The 13732-nt window shown below is 39.7% G+C and overlaps 1 protein-coding gene across 1 annotated transcript in view; it reads left to right on the top strand.

Annotated features, from left to right (window-relative positions):
• The window catches only part of STPG4 (sperm-tail PG-rich repeat containing 4), a 59517-nt gene that overhangs the window by 4260 nt on the left and 41525 nt on the right, over positions 1-13732 (top strand). The gene's annotated exons all lie outside the window — the stretch shown is intronic.

Raw genomic sequence — 13732 nt, 5'->3', positions numbered from 1 at the left:
GCAGTATATGTGGTGAACCTTCTTCTTTTAAAGAGAAAACCCTGCCCCTCTGGGCATATCCTTATTAGAGCATAAATATAACTACACTCTACAGGGAAGCTTTTAAAAACTTAGAAATGACCCATCTCTACAAAAAATAAAGAAAAATAGCAAGGTGTAGTAGCGCATGCCTGTGGTCCCAACTACTATGGAAGCTGAGGTAGGAGGATCACTTGAGCCCAGGAGTTGTAGATTAGCCTGGGCAATATAACAAGACCTCAACTCTTTAAAAAAACACAAAAAAAAATGAGCTACTTGGGAAGTCAGGGCAGGAGGATCCCTTGAGCCTGGGAGTTTGAGGCTGCAGTGAGCTATGATTATGCGACTGTACCCCAGCCTGGGTGACAGAGTGACATGCTGTCTCTAAAAATATTTTTTTTAATTAAAAAAAAAAAAGAAAAGTAGTGAGCACGTGGTCCCAGGAGGGTCAGCTTCTAAGCTCCACCAGTTCGTTCATAGCATTGATAATAAAGAGCACTACTGAGCTCACAGCCCTGCACTAGGCTCTGTGGAAGGAAGATGTTCCTGACCTGGAGGTATTTAAGCAACAATATAGGACAAAGTTTATCAAGTGCGCAGACGAATAGTGGAGCTGGAAATGCCAAAGGAGAGTTCAAGTGCCAAAGGAGGCTGGATTAAAAGGCTGGAAAGCTCCACGGCTTAAGTAGAACTTAACTGGACCTTCACTAATATATGTCTTTTATGTATTAGTGAAGAGCCAAGTATAATACATGGCTCTTAATGGTTTACTACGGGCTTCCATGTATATTATCTTAATTGCTTCCTTCTTAAGCATTCTGAAATAGGTAGAACAGATATTAACTTCATTTTACATGCAAGAAAACTAAGGTGAGTAGAGACTAAGTAACTTGTCCAAAGGCACATTGCTAATACTTAAGTAGGTGAAGCAGCACTTTTTACTGAGGGCTTCTGCACCAAAATTTAGTCCTCTTTCCAGTCTACCATGTGCCCCTCACCTTGAATGAGGAGCAGGGTTTGGGTAGATGGAATCCAAAGGAGGTATTTCAAGGGAGGAGTATAGCATTGTTGAAGGCATGGAAATGTCAGGAACACGGTCTGTTCAAGGGATAGAGTTGTGACTTGGACTTCGTTAACTTGGGACTTTGGGTACTTGTCTCAGTTCTCTGTGCATTAATATTTCCCATTTATAAAGAAGCGAATAATAGTATCAATCTTCGTAACTTCATCAGAATATTATTGTGATAACCTGAGAGAAATGTATTACAGCCAGAGGTTGAATTAAGTACAAGGGGTTGTAATTACTAAAGTGGACACGAAATTTTCAGCAGGATGAACACATGTCAAATCAAACCTTTCTACTACTTTGCAAATTATAGCTTTGAAACAGAACAGAATGATAAGTGTTCATTGGGTATATCTTATCCTGTTTGCTTCAGTGGTTGCATACAAACTGTAAATTATACTAGCACCTTTATGGCTTGCTACCAGGTAACCAGGCTACGTGTGAAATTGTTCTGGTTATCTCAAATGCAGAGTCTTTCCTTCTTATTCTCTTCTGACATTTTCTTTTCTGCTTCCTCTCTTCTCGCTTTTACAAGTCCCTGAAAATCAGCCAAAGGCCCAGTGTTGAAAGGAGAAAACATACAAGGTTGGAGTTACTCAAAACTAAAAATTTTAAAAGACCAAAAGAATTTGGCTTACTTAGGAGGATGGATAAAACCCCCTGAAAACATAGTTTTTCTGTTACTTTCTTCTTTCCTCTCCACCTTCTACAAAGTTTTAAACTCTAGAAACTGGAAAGATTCAGTGTTTTTCTAATTTTCTATTTCAAAGATATATATGTTCACAAGGAGAAAGATAAACATTGTTTACTCACCAGTAAAATTCAAAATTCTAATATTTTAGTAGCAGAACTCAGAATAATTTGAATTTGGGGTAGATATAGTATATATTATTATTCATTAAGCTAGAACAGCATTCTCAAATTTTATGATTTTTCACAGAATATTCATTTTATATCTTTCAGTGGCTGCTTTTTATTTGCAATAAAGTTTTCACTATTTTTAGTATCTTTATTCTGAGGCATGTAACTCAACTCGAGAATCTACACTGAAGAGCCTTTCTATTTTTTTTTCAACTTTTATTTTAGATTCAGGTTTGAATCTATTTGAGATTCAGGTTTGAATGTGTAGGTTTGTTACCCGTGTATATTCCATGATGTTGAGGTTTGGGGTACGATTGATCCCATCACCCAAGTGCTGAGTGGCTAACTATTAGTACCAAATAGTTAGTTTTTCAACCCTGTCACCCCTACTAAAGAGTCTTATTAAGCATATATATATATACACACACACATATATATATATACATATATATATACACACATATATATATACACATATATATACACACACACACACACACACACATATATATATATATATATATATATGGGCTATGTGCAGTGGCTCACACCTATAATCCCAGCACTTTGGGAGGCCAAGACAGGTGGATCACTTGAGACCAGGAGTTCGAGACTAGCCTGGCCAGCAGGGTGAAATCCCATCTCTACTGTAAGAAAAATTTAAAAATTAGCTGGGCAGTGTGGCACAGGCCTGTAATCCCAGCTACTTGGGAGGCCGAGGCACGAGAATTGCTTGAACCCGGGAGGTGGAGGGTACAGTGAATTGAGATTGTGCCACTGCCCTCCAGCCTGCGCAACAGAGCAAGACCCTGTCTCAAAAAAAAAAAGGAATATATAGGTATTTGAATGTGTGTGTGTACATGCATATACTTATCTATATTTGGCCCTTTTCAAAGAAGATTCGAGGTGGCTCCGTAATTTTTCTAATAACCTTTTTCTTAACAGATAAATAATATATTCACATTGTAGAATATATGTACACAAACGGGACCACCTTCTCCATATGTACAGTTTTATGACCTGCTTTTCCCACTAGTGTTGTAGTCCTCCACTGACCCCTGGGTTACTCCCCTTATTCCTTGATACTAGCCCCCTTCCCTCACTATCACTCTTTTCACTACTCATATAATAATTTCAACACACACGTAGATGATCTTTCAACAACCTGGCTTCTCAGTTTCTTGAACTTTCCGCTACCTCAGCCACTCACTCCTTAGATGTTTTTCAAGACCAAGAATTTCAACTCTACAATCTGTACATGAATCCCACTCTCTAATATACCAATCCTAACAATTTCTCCATTCCCCGCAGGCTACAATCCTAATCTATTGATTCTCCCACCTTTTCACTACGTCTCAACCCCCTTCTTCCTTGCAAAGCTCCAATCCCATAGTTAATCATTATAGTTATTCCCTGCATACACTGTCAATTCCCTTGCCTCTAACTGCTCATCTTTTACTTGTTTGGCAAAGCCACAACCCTGGTTATGTCTCTCTTTGTATTAGTACCTGCATCCATGTAGCTGCATGACTGGTCTCATGCTAAATTCTTCACCTCTAATGGGCACTGAATGGACTTCTCTAGTCCGTTTACTTTTCCATTCTCTTGGGTGGTTTTATCTTGTATATCCTATTTATTTACTTATTTATAACACTGTCACCAAGGCTACAGTATAGTGGCACAATCATAGCTCACTGCAGCCTCAATTCCCCAGGCTCAAGCTATCCTCCCCCTCAGCTTCCTGAATAGCTGGGACTACAGGCACGCACCAGCCACCATGCCTGGATAATTTTTTAAATTTTTAGAAGAGGCGGTCTCATTTTGTTGCCCAGGCTGGTCTCAAACTCCTGAGCTCCAGTGATCCTCCCGCCTCATCCCCGCAAAGTGCTGGGATTACAGGCATGAGTCACGCACCCAGCCACTCTCCCCTCTTTTCAAACCTCCTATGCTTCCTCCCCCCATCCTCATTTTTGGTTTTTCTTCTCAGCCATTTTTTGCCATCTCTGCTCTTCCCTCATCTCCATCTTGGAGTGCCCCAGGCACTCAAACCTCTGCTCCATCTCTGCTCATTCCCTGAATGGTGATCTCATCCAGTCTCAGTCAAGGTTATGAACACCATCTATTTGTTGGTGATTACCAAATTTATATCTGCCACCTAGATTTTTTTCTTGAATTTCAAACTTGTATATCCAATTCTTTTTTTTTTTTTTCCCTGTAGAGATGGGGTCCCACTATGTTGCCCAGGCTGGTCTCAAACTCCTGGGCTCAAGCAGTCTTCCTGCCTTGGCCTCCCAAAGTGCTGAGATGACAGGAGTGAGCCACTGTGGTCAATTCCCTTTTTGATTTATCCATCGGTATGTTTAATCCTGGGTTTGTGAAGCTTGGCACTGCTGACATTTTAGGCAGGATAAATCTTTGTTGTGATTGGGTGGTGGGGGGTGCTGTTTTGTGCATTGTAGCACCTGGCCTCTACTCATTAAGTATCATTAGCAATCTACTCTTCCAGTTGTAACAACCAAAAATGTCTCTAGACATTGCCATGCTCCTGGTTCAGAACCACTAGGTTAAACCAATATGATAGTGAGTGTGATCTCTGAGTGGTTTTTCTCAAGGCCAGCAGGTATATTGTGAACTGTCTTCATTCTTGACTTTGTCTTACTACTCCCTGTCATTCTCTTCCTGACCCACTTGTCCTTCTGGCTGTATCTTGAACTTACCACTCACACTCCAACCTCAAGGTATTTTCACTGTACCCTTTTTCTGGGATACTCTTATCCAAGATATCTGGATGGCCTACTCTCTGTCCTTCTTCAAGTCTTTGTTCAAGTGTCATGTTCTCAATGAGCCTCATTTAAATTTACTATTCAATGCTTCAGATCTTCCCTGTGTGGCTCTTGTATTTTTTTCTTGGCATCTATAGCTGTCAAGTGTACTATATAATTTACTTGCACTTTACATTGATTATTTGTTAACCTGCCTTCTCCCATGAATGAAGTTTCATGAGTACATGAATATTTATCTGTTTTGCTCATTATTATACTGTCTAGAACAGTGTCTGATGATTAATATTGGTTGAATCTGTGAATGAATTAATGATTATTCAAATACCTGAAATCTGACTGGGCCTTACTCATTTTGTTTTCTTATGTGTATGTGATTGTCTTTAACTGTGTATTGCTCATTACTCTTGAAAACGTATTTTTGTGAATTCCCCAAGGCCTAAGGTTTGCTTTTGCTTCTGTTAATATTTAGGGGGGCTACTAGTCTGGTACAACTCAAAATCCAGTGTTTATGTCCTCTTGGATCACCCTAGCATTGTGAATTTGGGCTGGAATTCATGAAAGGGATAGCCCATGGTTATACGCTCTCAGGGATGGGTTTCTTCTCCTTCCCAATTCTTGCTTAGTACCAAGGCAACTCTCTGCAGTCCCCTTGGCAATGGAGTGAAGTGGGAGAGTTTACTTTCAGGAATTACCCTTCTAGGGTCTCAAATTCCAGTGGGTATCTCCCATTAGGCTCCTTCCTCTGTTTATCATGAATAGGCCCAGGCTTTGACCCCTGGATTCTTCCAGGGCTCTGAAGTTCTTTTAAACTCTGCTGCGTTCTGTTGAATTTAGTCTGGACCAGCAAACATCCTCTAGACAAAATTGGGCCACTTACCTTCTTGGCTTCTTGTTGCCTTTTGGTTTAGGATCATATAGTTTCCTACTATATTGTTGGCAATTCCGTATCTTTTTAAAAACTCTTCTGTAGCCAGGCACGGTGGCTCATGCCTGTAATCCCAGCACTTTGGGAGGCCAAGGCGGGTGGATCACGAGGTCAAGAGATCAAGACCTTCCTGGCTAACACAGTGAAACCCCATCTCTAATAAAAATACAAAAAATTAGCCGGGCATGTTGGCGGGTGCTTGTAGTCCCAGCTACTCGGGAGGCTGAGGCAGGAGAATCACTTGAACCCGGGAGGCAGAGCTTGCAGTGAGCTGAGATCACGACACTGCACTCCAGCCTGGGCGACAGAGCGAGACTCTCTCTCAAAAAAACAAAAAACCTTTTGTTTGTTTGTTTTTAATATTTTACCTTTCATTTCTAGTTGGCAGCAGTGGGAAGGTTAATCGCCCAAATAAATAACCTAGCATGTCATTTGCAGAAACCAGAATTTCTTCTTTTTAGAAATATATTACGAATTTTTTTCATACCATCATGTATTCTTTACACATCATTTATTTTTATGTATTTATACATTTGTTTATTTATTTTATAGAGTCAGGGTATTAATGTGTTACCCAGACTGGTTTTAAACTCCTGGACTCAAGCAGTCCTCCTGCCTCAGCTTCCCCAAGTGCTGGGATGACAAGTGTAAGCCACCATGTCCAGTCTATACATCATTTTTAATAGCTGCATAGTGTTCTTGTATATGGACATATCCTAATATATTCGACCGTCCCCTATGGCTAGTCATAGAGTGGAATTGTTAAGGAAAGGATGTATTGAAGTCTGTATCTTTCCAGATGCATTGCCCAAAGTCCTAGAGACAGGTTGTCCTATTCTGCAACTCTACTTTGCAGAGTAGAAGTCCATTACCATTTGAAATGCATCATTTATATTTTCAACTAGAAACATGGATCTAATGACTTACATGGAGGAGTTTAAAGTATAAACTTGAAATCAACATGCTAGGGTTACTTCAGGACAACCTGAAGTCAGTTTAAACTGTGCCAGTCAGAGCATGGTTCCAGAATCTATCTACAATGAATGGGACAGGGAGAAGATGGTGATGCTGTCTCAGCCTGTAGCCAGTGAATCATTACTGAACAAGGTCGGTCAATGCAAAAAAATGTAGAGTACTACCACTGTGAAGATGCAAGGGAGTTTCCAGAAAATGCTGATCACTAACTGGCTTTATCACTTGCATCAAATGGTGAAAATGAGTCATGGTCTTTTACAATCCAATTAAAATAAATATTCTGGTTAAAAATGAGCAAAGGGTGGTCAGGCATGGTGGCTCACACATGTAATCCCAGCACTTTGGGAGGCCGAGGCGGGCAGATCATGAGGTCATGAGATCAAGACCATCTTGGCTAACACGGTGAAAACTCAACTCTACTAAAAATCCAAAAACAAGTTAGCCAGGCGTGGTGGCGCATGCCTGTAGTCCCAGCTGTTCGGGAGGCTGATGCAGGAGAATGGCGTGAATCCAGGAGGCGGAGCTTGCAGTGAGCCAAGATCGCGCCACTGCACTCCAGCCTGGGTGACAATGTGAGATTCCGTCTCAAACAAACAAACAAAAAATGAGCAAAGGGCATGAGCTGGCAATTCACAAAGAGATACACCAATTACTTAAAAAGAAAGTAATGCTTGGCTTCAACTAATAATTACAGAGGAATAATAGTGAGGCACAATTTTCGCCTATCAGGTGATCAACTATATAAGTACTGTACGTTGATACCCAATATTGGCAAAGGGGATACAGAAACAGATACTCTCATATGTTGTTTATATGAATACAAACTGGTGCAAATATTTTAGAGGGCAATTTGGCAACCTAGCAACATTCTAAATGCACATAGCCTTAAACTCAGCAATGCCAGTTAAATAATGATACACCCATTAAAATGACATACTGTGCAACCATTAAAAATGTTGAGGTTGGCCAGGTATGGTGGCTCACGCCTGTAATCCCAGCACTTTGGGAGGCTGAGGCAGGTAGATCACCTAAGACCAGCCTGGCCAAAATAGTGAAATCCCATCTCTACTAAAAATATAAAAAAATTAGCCACATGTGGTGGCAGGCGCCTATAATCCCAGCTACCCAGGAGGCTAAGGCAGGAGATCGTTTGAACCCAGGAGGCGGAGGTTGCAGTGAGCCAAGATCGTGCTATTGCACTCCAGCCTGGGCAACAAGAGCAAAACTCTGTCTCAGGAAAAAAAAAAAAGAAGATGAGGTAAATCTATATGTGTTCATATGGAAGCATCTCTAAGTTGTTACTACATGAAAAAAAAACGAAGGTACAAGTCAATATTTAGAGTATAATCCTGTTTGTATAAATGAAAACAAATATACATATATGTGATGTTAAATGCATATTTTTTTCCCCTGAGAAATACTTTCACAATCACCAACAGTGGTTTCCATTTGGAAAGTAGAGGTTAGATAGGGAGCAAGGAGACTATTAATTTTTTTCTTTCTGTTGATATTGTTTTCAGTGTGTAAATGATACTCTTTCAATCATGCCCATTTGTAAGTAACTCAAAATTTTTTCCAACTAACATTTTTGTTCTCTTATGTTCTTTCTTAAAATGTTCCATTTAAAAAAAATTCTCTTATTTACTTCCTAGGTTGGGAATATTTCAATGAAAATCACAATTAAGCAAATGAAATTTGAAATTGTCTGAAGTTTCTGTCCAGGTTAGCTTTAGCATTGCCTTGGAAGATGAAGCTCATGTAAAATGAAACAAATTTGGTGATTCTATTCCCTCCCTGCCCCTATATCTGTTTTTGGTCAAAAAGAGGTAGCCAGGCTAGAAAGGTACCCCATTAAATTAGAGAATGAATCAAAGGATCCATTTGAATATGTTCAAAATACATCCTTGAATTAGTTGAGAGATAGGTTGAAAAATCTGGCAGTTAACTCACTGATCTTTGTTAGCTGTGTTTATAGCTGTGATGAGGATATCTCTGAGCCGAGATCACGCCACCACACTCCCTGATAGAGTAAGACCCTGCCTTAAAAAAAAAAAAAAAAAAAAAAAAAGTACCTGGAAATATTGTACCTGCCAGCCCTCTGGCTGCATTTACCTTATGATTATTCTAATAGGGATTCTAAAGATGTAGAAAATCTGTTGCCTTCTGACTCACCTATTTATGGGTCTGGGTTCTCAAAATGGTGTCACGCTGACTTCCAGTTTCCAGTTCTCCATGTAAATAGCTTGGAAGTTGCAGTTCCATCCTAACAACAATTTAAAAGCTAAACAAACTGAAAAATCAACAATTCTTTTAGACTTGTAAGAGAAGTGAGGTCACAGGGCACACTGTCCCCAAAATTGGAAATATGGCCAGGAGGATACAGAGAATTACAATTTACCAGGGCAGAATATCCCAACTTCTGCAGCAACCATGGCTGGGGTAGGAATACCTGAACTACAGCTGATGAATTGCTGGAGGCTAAGTGTTAGCAAATCTGAGAGTTAAAAGCTCCAGGAGGACCTAATCATAGGGGGACCCTCACATGTTTTGAGGTTTACTTGCAGGAGCTCTCCCAGGTTCTTATAGAGAAAAATCCTGCCCCTGCTGCTGGCAGAGGAGAGGAAAAGGAACCATTTTGAAATATGTCAGGTACTCTCTTATTAACAAGGCCTGCCCTCAGGAAAAACTATTAAATCAGGACCTAACTGACCTGAGGGAAGGGCAATACCCAACTCCAGCCAGCTTTTGTCATCCTGTGCCACCTAAGGGTGAGGAGGCAGCTGAGAAAAACTTGTGAAATTCACAGTACAGATGGCCACAGATTTTCATGAGTCTATACCAGAGAGAGGTACAGACATGAAAAAGACTGATACCACAGCGGGGTGTGGTGTGGCTCACGCTTGTAATCCCAGCATTTTGGGAGGCCAAGGCGAGCGGATCACAGGGTCAGGAGTTTGAGACCAGCTTGGCCAACATAGTGAAACCCCATCTCTACTAAAAATACAAAAATTAGCCTGGCTTGATGGTGGGCGCCTGTAGTCCCAGCTACTCAGGAGTCTGAGGCAGGAGAATTGCTCGAACCCGGGACGCGGAGCGCGCAGTGGGCTGCGATTTAGAAGTAAATGGGTAGAGAAAGATACACTACACAAATGCTAATTGTTCTAACCACCAATTAAAAGACAGATTGTCAGAGTTAATCAAAATTGTCAGAGCATAATCTTGTATGCTGTCTACAAGAAACCCACTTTAAATGTAAAGACACATAGCGACCAGATGAGGTAGTTCATTCTTGTAATCCTAGCACTTCAGAAAGCTGAGGCAGGAGGATCCCTTGAGGCCAGGCATTCAAGACCAGCCTGGGCAACATAGTAAGACGCAGTCTCCACAAAATACTTAAAAATTAGCCAGGCATGGTGGCACACCTGTAATCTCAGCTACCTGGGAGACTTAGCTGGGAGGATAGCTAGATCCCAGGAGTTTGAGGCTGCAATGAGCCACTATTGCACCACTGCACTCCAGCCTGGGCAACAGAGTGATTCACTATTTAAAAAAAAAAAAAAAAAAAAAAGTAAAGACACATATAGATTAGAAGTAAATGGGTGGAGAAAGATATACTACGCAAATGCTAATCAAAAGAAGCAGGAGCCTCTTTTCTGACTGCAACCATGGAGGGTGTCAAAGAGAAGAAGTTTCCTGCTGTGCTAGAAACCCTTAAGAAAAAGTGAAGGAATTTCACAGAGCTGAAGGTCAAGCACCAGAGAAAGAAGTTTGCCCAAAAGATGCTTTTAAAGGCAAGGAGAAAGCTTATCTATGAAAAAGCAAAGCACTATCACAAGGAATATAGGCAGATGGACAGAGCTGAAATTCAAATGGTTAGAATGGCAAGAAAAGCTGGCAACCCCTGTGTACTTGCAGAACCCAAATTGGCATTTGTCATCAGGATCAGAGGTATCAATGATGTGAGCCCAAAGGTCCAAAAGGTGTTGCAGTTTCTTTGCCTTCATCAAATCTTCAATGGAACATTTGTGGAGCTCAACAAGGCTTCAGTTAACATGCTGAGGATTGTATAACCATATATCACATAGGAGTACCCAAATCTGAAGTCAGTAAATGAATTAATCTACAAGCATGGTTATAGCAAATGCAGTAAGAAGCAAATTGCTTTAACAGATAATGCTTTGATTGCTCAATCTCTTGGTAAACATGGCATCATCTGCATGGAGGATCTGATTCATGAGATCTATACTGTTGGAAAATTCTTCAAAGAAGCAAATAACTTCTTGTGACCCTTCAAATTATCCTCTCCACGAGACGGAATGAAGAAAAAGACCACCCATTTTGTAGAAGTGCTGGCAACGGGGGGACCAGATCAACAGGCTTATTAGAAGAACGAACGAAAGTGTCTACCATGATTATTTTTCTAATCTGGTCAGTTAATAAACAAACAGTACCTGCTCTCAAATTGAAAAAAAAAATAAAGCAGGAGTAGCTATATTAGTTTCAAACAGAGCAGACATCAAAGCAAGAAGTGTTATCAGGGATGAAAAGGGGCATTACATAATAAAGGGGTCAACTCTACAAGAAGATATAATTATATTTAGCAATGTGTATGTGCCTAACAACAGAGCGTCAAAATATGTGAGGCGATAACTGATAGAACTACAAGGAGAAATAGATGACTTCAATATAAATACCCCTCTGTCAGAAATGGACAAATACAGCAGGCAGAATATCAGTCAGTACATAGTTGAACTCAACAGCACCATTTAATCAACAGGATATAATTTATATCTATAGACTGCCTCATCCAAAAACAGCAAAATACACATTTCTTCAAGCTCACGTGAAACATTCACCCAGAGAGATCACATTCTGAGCCATAAAGCATAACAGGGCTAGCAGCGGTGGCTCACACCTGTAATCCCAGCAGGTTGGGAGGCCAAGGCAGGTGAATCACTTGAGGTCAGGAGTTTAAGACTAGCATGGTCAATATGGTGAAGCCCCATCTCTACTAAAAATACAAAATAATTGGCCAGGTGCAGTGGCGCACGCCTGTAATCCCAGCACTTTGGGAAGCCTAGGCAGGCAGATCACAGGTCAGGAGATCGAGACCATCCTGGCCAACATAGGGAAACCCTGTCTCTACTAAAAATACAAAAATTAGCTAGGTGTGGTGGCACGTGCCTATAATCCCAGCTACTGGGGAGGCCAAGACAGGAGAATCTCTTGAACCAGGGAGTCGGAGGTTGCAGTGAGCTGAGATCGTGCCACTACACTCCAGCCTGGTAACAGAGCAAGACTCCATCTAAAAAAACAAATTAGCCAGGCATGGTGGCGAGTGCTTGTAATCTCAGCTACTTGGGAGGTTGAGGCAGGAGACTCACTTGAACCCAGGAGGCGGAGGTTGCAGTGAGCCGAGATCACACCACTGCACTCCAGCCTGGGTGACAGAGTAAGACTCCATATCCAAAAAAAAAAAAAACCTTAACAAATTTAAAGGAGTAGAAATTATACAATGTCTGCTCTCAGACCACAATAGGATTAAACTACAAATCAATAACACAGAGATAACTAGAAAACCCCAAAATATGTGGAGATTAAACAACACACCTCTAAATAACACATGGATCCGTGTTATTAGAAAAAAGTCTGAAGAGAAATGTTAAAATACTTTGAACTAAATGGAAGTGAAAACAAAATTTGTGGGATGTAGCAAAAGCAATGCTTAGAAGAAAATTTGTAGTATTTAATGCATGTATTAGAAAAGAAGAAAGACCAAAAATTAATCATCTAAGTCTGCACCTTAGGAAGCCAGAAAAAGAAGAGTAAATTAAATCCAAAGTAAGTGAAAGAAAAGAAATAATAAAAATTAGAGCAGAAGTTGTTGAAATTGAAAACAGAAAATCAATAGAGAAAATCAAGGAACTCAAAACTGGTTCTTTGAAAAGAAAATGAAATTGATAAGCCTCTATCTAGGCTAACTAACAAAAAAGAGAGAAAACACAAATGACTAATATCAGACACAAAAGAGAGGCATCACTACAGATCCTATGGACATTAAAAAGGATAGTAAAGGAATATTCTGAATAACCGTATTTCACAAATTTGATTACCTAGATAAAATGAACCAATTACTTAAAAGATAGAATTTTCCAAAACTCACATGAAAAGAAATAGACTCTCAATAGGCCTATATCTATTAAATTGAATCAGTAATTATAACCTTTCAAAATAGACATTGCCAGGCCCAGATGCATTCACATGTGAATTCTATCAAACATTTAAGGAAAGAATTATGCCAATTCTTTACTAATCCCTTTCAGAAGATAGAGGGAGGACACACCTCCTAACTCATTCTATTAGGCCAGCGTCACCATAATATTAAAATCAGACAAAGACATTACAAGAAACGAAAACTACACACCAATATGTCTCATGAACATAGGTGTAAAAATCCTCAACAAAATGATAGTAAATTAAGTCTAACAATGTATTAAAAATTATAACATTGCAACCAAGTGAGATTTATCCCAGGTATGCAATGCTGGCTCAGTATTTTAAAAATCAAATAATTGATCACATCAACAGCTAAAAAAGAAAAGTCACATAATCATGTCAATAGATGCAGAAAAAACATTTGAGAATATTTAACATGCATTTTTGAAAATAATTCTCAGTAAACTAGAAATACAGAGGAACTTCCTCAATTTGATAAAGAGTATCTACAAAAAACCTAAGCTAGCATCATACTTAATGGTGAGAAACTAGAAGCTTTCCCACTAAGATCAGGAAAATGGCAAGAATGTCCTCTCTCACCATTGCTTTTTAACATTGTAGTGGAAGTTCTAGCTAATGAAACAAGACAACAGAAGGAAATAAAAGGTATACTGATTGGGAAGGAAGAAATAAAACTGCCCTTGTTCACAGATAACATGATTGCCTATATAGAAAATCCAAAAGAATCAACAAAAAATTCCTGAAACTAATAACAAATTATAGCACGTTTGCAGGATAAAGGTTAATACACAAAAGTCAATTACTTTCCTATATACCAGCAATGAAAAAGGGGATTTGAATTTTTTTTTTTTTTTTTTTTTTTTTTAG

Source organism: Theropithecus gelada, chromosome 13 (assembly GCF_003255815.1).
Source record: "Theropithecus gelada isolate Dixy chromosome 13, Tgel_1.0, whole genome shotgun sequence".
NCBI classification, from domain to species: Eukaryota; Metazoa; Chordata; class Mammalia; order Primates; family Cercopithecidae; genus Theropithecus; species Theropithecus gelada.
This window is presented reverse-complemented; position numbering and strand designations above follow the sequence as displayed.